Source organism: Coregonus clupeaformis, unplaced genomic scaffold (genome assembly GCF_020615455.1).
Source record: "Coregonus clupeaformis isolate EN_2021a unplaced genomic scaffold, ASM2061545v1 scaf0808, whole genome shotgun sequence".
Lineage (NCBI taxonomy): Eukaryota > Metazoa > Chordata > Actinopteri > Salmoniformes > Salmonidae > Coregonus > Coregonus clupeaformis.
The window spans coordinates 202,501-215,000 of NW_025534263.1; positions in this window are offsets into that span (position 1 = coordinate 202,501).

The following is a 12,500-nucleotide window of genomic DNA, read 5'->3' on the forward strand; positions in this document are numbered from 1 at the left end:
TAATTCGAAAACTAAAAGTCCAATCAGGATGGGGGTTTTTTTGGCGCAAAAGGGCACGAATAGACGCACATTTATATATAAATTAATTCGTTTTTGGAAATTTTTTACTATATTTTAATTATGTTAGAAAAGTGAAAAAAAAAAATAGGGGTCGGAACGGTTGATGTTCCTATACGAGTTAAGAAAAACCCTTTTAGGTAATGGAAGTTCATCATAAAAGAGGATAATAGACCAAATTTGGGACCTCTAGCTCATTGGGAAGTATTTTTAAACATTATTTGAAAAAATCGGAAAAATCGGCCGAAATTGCACTATGTCCCTTCGTGCTTGGTAACCCAAATGAGAACCAGGGGGAACGGCTCCTGACTCACACAAGGCCGACATGGGTGCTCTTGGTCGGATTGGGTTGTGGGTCAGACACCCCCACATGGTAGACCGCCGGCGGTCGATAGGAGAACCAGAGACCGGCTCCTGACTCACACAAGGCCGATTTGGGTGCACTTGGTCGGATTGGGTTGTGGGTCAGACACCCCCATATGGATGTCCGCCGGCGGACACCAGGAGAACCATGGACCGACTCCTGTCTCACGGAGGCCGATTTTGATGCACTTTTCTCGGATTGGGGTGGTGGTCAGACACCCCCATATGGATGTCCGCCGGCGGACACCAGGAGAACCATGGACCGACTCCTGTCTCCCGGAAGCCGATTTTGATGCACTTTTCTCGGATTGGGGTGGTGGTCAGACACCCCCATATGGATGTCCGCCGGCGGACACCAGGAGAACCATGGACCGACTCCTGTCTCCCGGAGGCCGATTTTGATGCACTTTTCTCGGATTGGGGTGGTGGTCAGACACCCCCATATGGATGTCCGCCGGCGGACACCAGGAGAACCATGGACCGACTCCTGTCTCCCGGAAGCCGATTTTGATGCACTTTTCTCGGATTGGGGTGGTGGTCAGACACCCCCATATGGATGTCCGCCGGCGGACACCAGGAGAACCAGGGACCGACTCCTGTCTCCCGGAAGCCGATTTTGATGCACTTTTCTCGGATTGGGGTGGTGGTCAGACACCCCCATATGGATGTCCGCCGGCGGACACCAGGAGAACCATGGACCGACTCCTGTCTCCCGGAAGCCGATTTTGATGCACTTTTCTCGGATTGGGGTGGTGGTCAGACACCCCCATATGGATGTCCGCCGGCGGACACCAGGAGAACCATGGACCGACTCCTGTCTCCCGGAAGCCGATTTTGATGCACTTTTCTCGGATTGGGGTGGTGGTCAGACACCCCCATATGGATGTCCGCCGGCGGACACCAGGAGAACCATGGACCGACTCCTGTCTCCCGGAAGCCGATTTTGATGCACTTTTCTCGGATTGGGGTGGTGGTCAGACACCCCCATATGGATGTCCGCCGGCGGACACCAGGAGAACCATGGACCGACTCCTGTCTCCCGGAGGCCGATTTTGATGCACTTTTTCTCGGATTGGGGTGGTGGTCAGACACCCCCATATGGATGTCCGCCGGCGGACACCAGGAGAACCAGGGACCGACTCCTGGCTCCCGGAAGGCCGATTTTGATGCACTTTTTCTCGGATTGGGGTGGTGGTCAGACACCCCCATATGGAAAACATCCGGTTGACACTATGAGAACCAGGGACCGACTCCTGGCTCCCGGAAGGCCGATTTTGATGCACTTTTTCTCGGATTGGGGTGGTGGTCAGACACCCCCATATGGATGTCCGCCGGCGGACACCAGGAGAACCATGGACCGACTCCTGGCTCCCGGAGGCCGATTTTGATGCACTTTTTCGGATTGGGGTGGTGGTCAGACACCCCCATATGGTAAACCGCCGGCGGACACCAGGAGAACCATGGACCGACTCCTGGCTCCCGGAAGCCGATTTTGATGCACTTTTTCTCGGATTGGGGTGGTGGTCAGACACCCCCCATATGGAAAACATCCGGTTGACACTATGAGAACCAGGGACCGACTCCTGGCTCCCCGGAAGGCCGATTTTGATGCACTTTTTCTCGGATTGGGGTGGTGGTCAGACACCCCCATATGGAAAATATCCGGTTGACACTAGGAGAACCAGGGACCGACTCCTGGCTCCCCGGAAGGCCGATTTTGATGCACTTTTTCTCGGATTGGGGTGGTGGTCAGACACCCCCATATGGATGTCCGCCGGCGGACACCAGGAGAACCAGGGACCGACTCCTGGCTCCCCGGAAGGCCGATTTTGATGCACTTTTCTCGGATTGGGGTGGTGGTCAGACACCCCCATATGGAAAACATCCGGTTGACACTATGAGAACCAGGGACCGACTCCTGTCTCCCGGAAGCCGATTTTGATGCACTTTTCTCGGATTGGGGTGGTGGTCAGACACCCCCATATGGATGTCCGCCGGCGGACACCAGGAGAACCAGGGACCGACTCCTGTCTCCCGGAAGCCGATTTTGATGCACTTTTCTCGGATTGGGGTGGTGGTCAGACACCCCCATATGGATGTCCGCCGGCGGACACCAGGAGAACCATGGACCGACTCCTGTCTCCCGGAAGCCGATTTTGATGCACTTTTCTCGGATTGGGGTGGTGGTCAGACACCCCCATATGGATGTCCGCCGGCGGACACCAGGAGAACCATGGACCGACTCCTGTCTCCCGGAAGCCGATTTTGATGCACTTTTTCTCGGATTGGGGTGGTGGTCAGACACCCCCATATGGATGTCCGCCGGCGGACACCAGGAGAACCATGGACCGACTCCTGTCTCCCGGAAGCCGATTTTGATGCACTTTTTCTCGGATTGGGGTGGTGGTCAGACACCCCCATATGGATGTCCGCCGGCGGACACCAGGAGAACCATGGACCGACTCCTGTCTCCCGGAAGCCGATTTTGATGCACTTTTCTCGGATTGGGGTGGTGGTCAGACACCCCCATATGGATGTCCGCCGGCGGACACCAGGAGAACCAGGGACCGACTCCTGGCTCCCGGAAGGCCGATTTTGATGCACTTTTTCTCGGATTGGGGTGGTGGTCAGACACCCCCCATATGGAAAACATCCGGTTGACACTATGAGAACCAGGGACCGACTCCTGGCTCCCGGAAGGCCGATTTTGATGCACTTTTCTCGGATTGGGGTGGTGGTCAGACACCCCCCATATGGATGTCCGCCGGCGGACACCAGGAGAACCATGGACCGACTCCTGGCTCCCGGAGGCCGATTTTGATGCACTTTTCTCGGATTGGGGTGGTGGTCAGACACCCCCATATGGTAAACCGCCGGCGGACACCAGGAGAACCATGGACCGACTCCTGGCTCCCGGAAGCCGATTTTGATGCACTTTTCTCGGATTGGGGTGGTGGTCAGACACCCCCATATGGAAAATATCCGGTTGACACTAGGAGAACCAGGGACCGACTCCTGGCTCCCGGAAGGCCGATTTTGATGCACTTTTCTCGGATTGGGGTGGTGGTCAGACACCCCCATATGGAAAACATCCGGTTGACACTAGGAGAACCATGGACCGACTCCTGGCTCCCGGAAGGCCGATTTTGATGCACTTTTCTCGGATTGGGGTGGTGGTCAGACACCCCCATATGGATGTCCGCCGGCGGACACCAGGAGAACCAGGGACCGACTCCTGGCTCCCGGAAGGCCGATTTTGATGCACTTTTCTCGGATTGGGGTGGTGGTCAGACACCCCCATATGGAAAACATCCGGTTGACACTAGGAGAACCATGGACCGACTCCTGTCTCCCGGAAGCCGATTTTGATGCACTTTTCTCGGATTGGGGTGGTGGTCAGACACCCCCATATGGATGTCCGCCGGCGGACACCAGGAGAACCAGGGACCGACTCCTGTCTCCCCGGAAGCCGATTTTGATGCACTTTTCTCGGATTGGGGTGGTGGTCAGACACCCCCATATGGATGTCCGCCGGCGGACACCAGGAGAACCAGGGACCGACTCCTGTCTCCCGGAAGCCGATTTTGATGCACTTTTCTCGGATTGGGGTGGTGGTCAGACACCCCCATATGGATGTCCGCCGGCGGACACCAGGAGAACCAGGGACCGACTCCTGTCTCCCGGAAGCCGATTTTGATGCACTTTTTCTCGGATTGGGGTGGTGGTCAGACACCCCCATATGGATGTCCGCCGGCGGACACCAGGAGAACCATGGACCGACTCCTGTCTCCCGGAAGCCGATTTTGATGCACTTTTCTCGGATTGGGGTGGTGGTCAGACACCCCCCATATGGATGTCCGCCGGCGGACACCAGGAGAACCAGGGACCGACTCCTGTCTCCCGGAAGCCGATTTTGATGCACTTTTCTCGGATTGGGGTGGTGGTCAGACACCCCCATATGGATGTCCGCCGGCGGACACCAGGAGAACCATGGACCGACTCCTGTCTCCCGGAAGCCGATTTTGATGCACTTTTTCTCGGATTGGGGTGGTGGTCAGACACCCCCATATGGATGTCCGCCGGCGGACACCAGGAGAACCATGGACCGACTCCTGTCTCCCGGAAGCCGATTTTGATGCACTTTTCTCGGATTGGGGTGGTGGTCAGACACCCCCATATGGATGTCCGCCGGCGGACACCAGGAGAACCATGGACCGACTCCTGTCTCCCGGAAGCCGATTTTGATGCACTTTTCTCGGATTGGGGTGGTGGTCAGACACCCCCATATGGATGTCCGCCGGCGGACACCAGGAGAACCATGGACCGACTCCTGTCTCCCGGAAGCCGATTTTGATGCACTTTTCTCGGATTGGGGTGGTGGTCAGACACCCCCATATGGATGTCCGCCGGCGGACACCAGGAGAACCATGGACCGACTCCTGTCTCCCGGAAGCCGATTTTGATGCACTTTTTCTCGGATTGGGGTGGTGGTCAGACACCCCCATATGGATGTCCGCCGGCGGACACCAGGAGAACCATGGACCGACTCCTGTCTCCCGGAAGCCGATTTTGATGCACTTTTCTCGGATTGGGGTGGTGGTCAGACACCCCCATATGGATGTCCGCCGGCGGACACCAGGAGAACCATGGACCGACTCCTGTCTCCCGGAAGCCGATTTTGATGCACTTTTTCTCGGATTGGGGTGGTGGTCAGACACCCCCATATGGATGTCCGCCGGCGGACACCAGGAGAACCAGGGACCGACTCCTGTCTCCCGGAAGCCGATTTTGATGCACTTTTTCTCGGATTGGGGTGGTGGTCAGACACCCCCATATGGATGTCCGCCGGCGGACACCAGGAGAACCATGGACCGACTCCTGTCTCCCGGAAGCCGATTTTGATGCACTTTTTCTCGGATTGGGGTGGTGGTCAGACACCCCCATATGGATGTCCGCCGGCGGACACCAGGAGAACCAGGGACCGACTCCTGTCTCCCGGAAGCCGATTTTGATGCACTTTTCTCGGATTGGGGTGGTGGTCAGACACCCCCATATGGATGTCCGCCGGCGGACACCAGGAGAACCATGGACCGACTCCTGTCTCCCGGAAGCCGATTTTGATGCACTTTTTCTCGGATTGGGGTGGTGGTCAGACACCCCCCATATGGATGTCCGCCGGCGGACACCAGGAGAACCATGGACCGACTCCTGTCTCCCGGAAGCCGATTTTGATGCACTTTTCTCGGATTGGGGTGGTGGTCAGACACCCCCCATATGGATGTCCGCCGGCGGACACCAGGAGAACCATGGACCGACTCCTGTCTCCCGGAAGCCGATTTTGATGCACTTTTCTCGGATTGGGGTGGTGGTCAGACACCCCCATATGGATGTCCGCCGGCGGACACCAGGAGAACCATGGACCGACTCCTGTCTCCCGGAAGCCGATTTTGATGCACTTTTCTCGGATTGGGGTGGTGGTCAGACACCCCCATATGGATGTCCGCCGGCGGACACCAGGAGAACCAGGGACCGACTCCTGGCTCCCGGAAGGCCGATTTTGATGCACTTTTCTCGGATTGGGGTGGTGGTCAGACACCCCCATATGGAAAACATCCGGTTGACACTATGAGAACCAGGGACCGACTCCTGGCTCCCGGAAGGCCGATTTTGATGCACTTTTCTCGGATTGGGGTGGTGGTCAGACACCCCCATATGGATGTCCGCCGGCGGACACCAGGAGAACCATGGACCGACTCCTGGCTCCCGGAGGCCGATTTTGATGCACTTTTCTCGGATTGGGGTGGTGGTCAGACACCCCCATATGGTAAACCGCCGGCGGACACCAGGAGAACCATGGACCGACTCCTGGCTTCCCGGAAGCCGATTTTGATGCACTTTTCTCGGATTGGGGTGGTGGTCAGACACCCCCATATGGAAAACATCCGGTTGACACTAGGAGAACCAGGGACCGACTCCTGGCTCCCCGGAAGGCCGATTTTGATGCACTTTTTCTCGGATTGGGGTGGTGGTCAGACACCCCCCATATGGAAAACATCCGGTTGACACTAGGAGAACCAGGGACCGACTCCTGGCTCCCCGGAAGGCCGATTTTGATGCACTTTTTCTCGGATTGGGGTGGTGGTCAGACACCCCCATATGGATGTCCGCCGGCGGACACCAGGAGAACCAGGGACCGACTCCTGGCTCCCGGAAGGCCGATTTTGATGCACTTTTCTCGGATTGGGGTGGTGGTCAGACACCCCCATATGGAAAACATCCGGTTGACACTAGGAGAACCAGGGACCGACTCCTGTCTCCCGGAAGCCGATTTTGATGCACTTTTCTCGGATTGGGGTGGTGGTCAGACACCCCCCATATGGATGTCCGCCGGCGGACACCAGGAGAACCAGGGACCGACTCCTGTCTCCCGGAAGCCGATTTTGATGCACTTTTTCTCGGATTGGGGTGGTGGTCAGACACCCCCATATGGATGTCCGCCGGCGGACACCAGGAGAACCATGGACCGACTCCTGTCTCCCGGAAGCCGATTTTGATGCACTTTTCTCGGATTGGGGTGGTGGTCAGACACCCCCATATGGATGTCCGCCGGCGGACACCAGGAGAACCATGGACCGACTCCTGTCTCCCGGAAGCCGATTTTGATGCACTTTTCTCGGATTGGGGTGGTGGTCAGACACCCCCATATGGATGTCCGCCGGCGGACACCAGGAGAACCATGGACCGACTCCTGTCTCCCGGAAGCCGATTTTGATGCACTTTTCTCGGATTGGGGTGGTGGTCAGACACCCCCATATGGATGTCCGCCGGCGGACACCAGGAGAACCATGGACCGACTCCTGGCTCCCGGAAGCCGATTTTGATGCACTTTTCTCGGATTGGGGTGGTGGTCAGACACCCCCATATGGATGTCCGCCGGCGGACACCAGGAGAACCAGGGACCGACTCCTGGCTCCCCGGAAGGCCGATTTTGATGCACTTTTTCTCGGATTGGGGTGGTGGTCAGACACCCCCATATGGAAAACATCCGGTTGACACTAGGAGAACCAGGGACCGACTCCTGGCTCCCGGAAGGCCGATTTTGATGCACTTTTCTCGGATTGGGGTGGTGGTCAGACACCCCCATATGGATGTCCGCCGGCGGACACCAGGAGAACCATGGACCGACTCCTGGCTCCCGGAAGCCGATTTTGATGCACTTTTCTCGGATTGGGGTGGTGGTCAGACACCCCCATATGGTAAACCGCCGGCGGACACCAGGAGAACCATGGACCGACTCCTGGCTCCCGGAAGCCGATTTTGATGCACTTTTCTCGGATTGGGGTGGTGGTCAGACACCCCCATATGGAAAACATCCGGTTGACACTAGGAGAACCAGGGACCGACTCCTGGCTCCCGGAAGGCCGATTTTGATGCACTTTTCTCGGATTGGGGTGGTGGTCAGACACCCCCATATGGAAAACATCCGGTTGACACTAGGAGAACCATGGACCGACTCCTGGCTCCCCGGAAGGCCGATTTTGATGCACTTTTCTCGGATTGGGGTGGTGGTCAGACACCCCCATATGGATGTCCGCCGGCGGACACCAGGAGAACCAGGGACCGACTCCTGGCTCCCGGAAGGCCGATTTTGATGCACTTTTCTCGGATTGGGGTGGTGGTCAGACACCCCCATATGGAAAACATCCGGTTGACACTATGAGAACCAGGGACCGACTCCTGGCTCCCGGAAGCCGATTTTGATGCACTTTTCTCGGATTGGGGTGGTGGTCAGACACCCCCCATATGGATGTCCGCCGGCGGACACCAGGAGAACCATGGACCGACTCCTGGCTCCCGGAAGCCGATTTTGATGCACTTTTCTCGGATTGGGGTGGTGGTCAGACACCCCCATATGGATGTCCGCCGGCGGACACCAGGAGAACCAGGGACCGACTCCTGTCTCCCGGAAGCCGATTTTGATGCACTTTTCTCGGATTGGGGTGGTGGTCAGACACCCCCATATGGATGTCCGCCGGCGGACACCAGGAGAACCATGGGACCGACTCCTGTCTCCCGGAAGCCGATTTTGATGCACTTTTCTCGGATTGGGGTGGTGGTCAGACACCCCCCATATGGATGTCCGCCGGCGGACACCAGGAGAACCATGGACCGACTCCTGTCTCCCGGAAGCCGATTTTGATGCACTTTTCTCGGATTGGGGTGGTGGTCAGACACCCCCATATGGATGTCCGCCGGCGGACACCAGGAGAACCATGGGACCGACTCCTGTCTCCCGGAAGCCGATTTTGATGCACTTTTTCTCGGATTGGGGTGGTGGTCAGACACCCCCATATGGATGTCCGCCGGCGGACACCAGGAGAACCATGGACCGACTCCTGTCTCCCGGAAGCCGATTTTGATGCACTTTTCTCGGATTGGGGTGGTGGTCAGACACCCCCATATGGATGTCCGCCGGCGGACACCAGGAGAACCATGGACCGACTCCTGTCTCCCGGAAGCCGATTTTGATGCACTTTTCTCGGATTGGGGTGGTGGTCAGACACCCCCATATGGATGTCCGCCGGCGGACACCAGGAGAACCATGGACCGACTCCTGTCTCCCGGAAGCCGATTTTGATGCACTTTTCTCGGATTGGGGTGGTGGTCAGACACCCCCATATGGATGTCCGCCGGCGGACACCAGGAGAACCATGGACCGACTCCTGTCTCCCGGAAGCCGATTTTGATGCACTTTTTCTCGGATTGGGGTGGTGGTCAGACACCCCCATATGGATGTCCGCCGGCGGACACCAGGAGAACCATGGACCGACTCCTGTCTCCCGGAAGCCGATTTTGATGCACTTTTCTCGGATTGGGGTGGTGGTCAGACACCCCCATATGGATGTCCGCCGGCGGACACCAGGAGAACCATGGACCGACTCCTGTCTCCCGGAAGCCGATTTTGATGCACTTTTCTCGGATTGGGGTGGTGGTCAGACACCCCCATATGGATGTCCGCCGGCGGACACCAGGAGAACCATGGACCGACTCCTGTCTCCCGGAAGCCGATTTTGATGCACTTTTTCTCGGATTGGGGTGGTGGTCAGACACCCCCATATGGATGTCCGCCGGCGGACACCAGGAGAACCATGGGACCGACTCCTGTCTCCCGGAAGCCGATTTTGATGCACTTTTTCTCGGATTGGGGTGGTGGTCAGACACCCCCATATGGATGTCCGCCGGCGGACACCAGGAGAACCATGGACCGACTCCTGTCTCCCGGAAGCCGATTTTGATGCACTTTTCTCGGATTGGGGTGGTGGTCAGACACCCCCCATATGGATGTCCGCCGGCGGACACCAGGAGAACCAGGGACCGACTCCTGTCTCCCGGAAGCCGATTTTGATGCACTTTTTCTCGGATTGGGGTGGTGGTCAGACACCCCCATATGGATGTCCGCCGGCGGACACCAGGAGAACCATGGACCGACTCCTGTCTCCCGGAAGCCGATTTTGATGCACTTTTTCTCGGATTGGGGTGGTGGTCAGACACCCCCATATGGATGTCCGCCGGCGGACACCAGGAGAACCAGGGACCGACTCCTGTCTCCCGGAAGCCGATTTTGATGCACTTTTTCTCGGATTGGGGTGGTGGTCAGACACCCCCATATGGATGTCCGCCGGCGGACACCAGGAGAACCATGGACCGACTCCTGTCTCCCGGAAGCCGATTTTGATGCACTTTTCTCGGATTGGGGTGGTGGTCAGACACCCCCATATGGATGTCCGCCGGCGGACACCAGGAGAACCAGGGACCGACTCCTGGCTCCCGGAAGCCGATTTTGATGCACTTTTTCTCGGATTGGGGTGGTGGTCAGACACCCCCCATATGGATGTCCGCCGGCGGACACCAGGAGAACCAGGGACCGACTCCTGGCTCCCGGAAGGCCGATTTTGATGCACTTTTCTCGGATTGGGGTGGTGGTCAGACACCCCCATATGGATGTCCGCCGGCGGACACCAGGAGAACCATGGACCGACTCCTGTCTCACGGAGGCCGATTTTGATGCACTTTTCTCGGATTGGGGTGGTGGTCAGACACCCCCATATGGAAAACATCCGGTTGACACTATGAGAACCAGGGACCGACTCCTGGCTCCCGGAAGGCCGATTTTGATGCACTTTTCTCGGATTGGGGTGGTGGTCAGACACCCCCATATGGAAAACATCCGGTTGACACTATGAGAACCAGGGACCGACTCCTGGCTCCCCGGAAGGCCGATTTTGATGCACTTTTCTCGGATTGGGGTGGTGGTCAGACACCCCCATATGGTAAAACCGCCGGCGGACACTAGGAGAACCAGGGGAGGCTCTTACCTCACACATGGGGGGTTTTGGGTGCCCTTGGCCGGCTTGGGGGTGACCCCCAAGAGGGGGTCCAAGACCCCACACCCGGATCCATCCACAGGGGGCGCCACATGTCATTTTAAGCCTGATTTCACTAGGGGAACCAGGGGATGATCTTAACTCACACATGGGGGTTTTGGGTGCCCTTGGCCGGCTTGGGGGTGACCCCAAGAGGGGGTCCAAGACCCCACACCCGGATCCATCCACAGGGGGGCGCCACATGTCACTTTAGGCCTGATTTCACTATGGGGACCCAGGGGAGGCTGTTCACTCACACATGGGGGTTTTGGGTGCCCATGGTCGGCATGGCTGGCTTGGGGGAGACCCCAAGAAGGGGTCCAAGACCCCACAGCCGGATCCATCCACAGGGGGGCGACACATGTCACTTTAGGCCTGATTTCACTATGGGGACCCAGGGGAGGCTGTTCACTCACACATGGGGGTTTTGGGTGCCCATGGTCGGCATGGCTGGCTTGGGGGAGACCCCAAGAAGGGGTCCAAGACCCCACAGCCGGATCCATCCACAGGGGGGCGCCACATGTCACTTTAGGCCTGATTTCACTATGGGGACCCAGGGGAGGCTGTTAACTCACACATGGGGGTTTTGGGTGCCCATTGTCGGCATGGCTGGCTTGGAGGAGACCCCAAGAAGGGCTCCAAGCACCCCCATCCAGATCCATCCACAGGGGGGGGCCACAGGTCACTTTAAGCCTGATTTCACTATGGGTACACTGGGGAGGCTGTTCACTCACACATGGGGGTTTTGGGTGCCCATTGTCGGCATGGCTGGCTTGGAGGAGACCCCAAGAAGGGCTCCAAGCACCCCCATCCAGATCCATCCACAGGGGGGGGCCACAGGTCACTTTAAGCCTGATTTCACTATGGGTACACTGGGGAGGCTGTTCACTCACACATGGGGGGTTTTGGGTGCCCATGGTCGGCATGGCTGGCTTGGAGGAGACCCCCAAGAAGGGGTCCAAGCACCCCACAGCCAGATCCATCCACAGGGGGGCGCACAGGTCACTTTAAGCCTGATTTCACTATGGGTACACAGGGGAGGCTGTTCACTCACACATGGGGGGTTTTGGGTGCCCATGGTCGGCATGGCTGGCTTGGAGGGAGACCCCAAGAAGGGGTCCAAGCACCCCCCAGCCAGATCCATCCACAGGGGGGGCCACATGTCACTTTAGGCCTGATTTCACTATGGGTACACTGGGGAGGCTGTTCACTCACACATGGGGGGTTTTGGGTGCCCATTGTCGGCATGGCTGGCTTGGAGGAGACCCCAAGAAGGGCTCCAAGCACCCCCATCCAGATCCATCCACAGGGGGGGCCACAGGTCACTTTAAGCCTGATTTCACTATGGGTACACTGGGGAGGCTGTTCACTCACACATGGGGGGTTTTGGGTGCCCATTGTCGGCATGGCTGGCTTGGAGGAGACCCCAAGAAGGGCTCCAAGCACCCCCATCCAGATCCATCCACAGGGGGGGGCCACAGGTCACTTTAAGCCTGATTTCACTATGGGTACACTGGGGAGGCTGTTCACTCACACATGGGGGGGGTTTTGGGTGCCCATTGTCGGCATGGCTGGCTTGGAGGAGACCCCAAGAAGGGCTCCAAGCACCCCCATCCAGATCCATCCACAGGGGGGGGCCACAGGTCACTTTAAGCC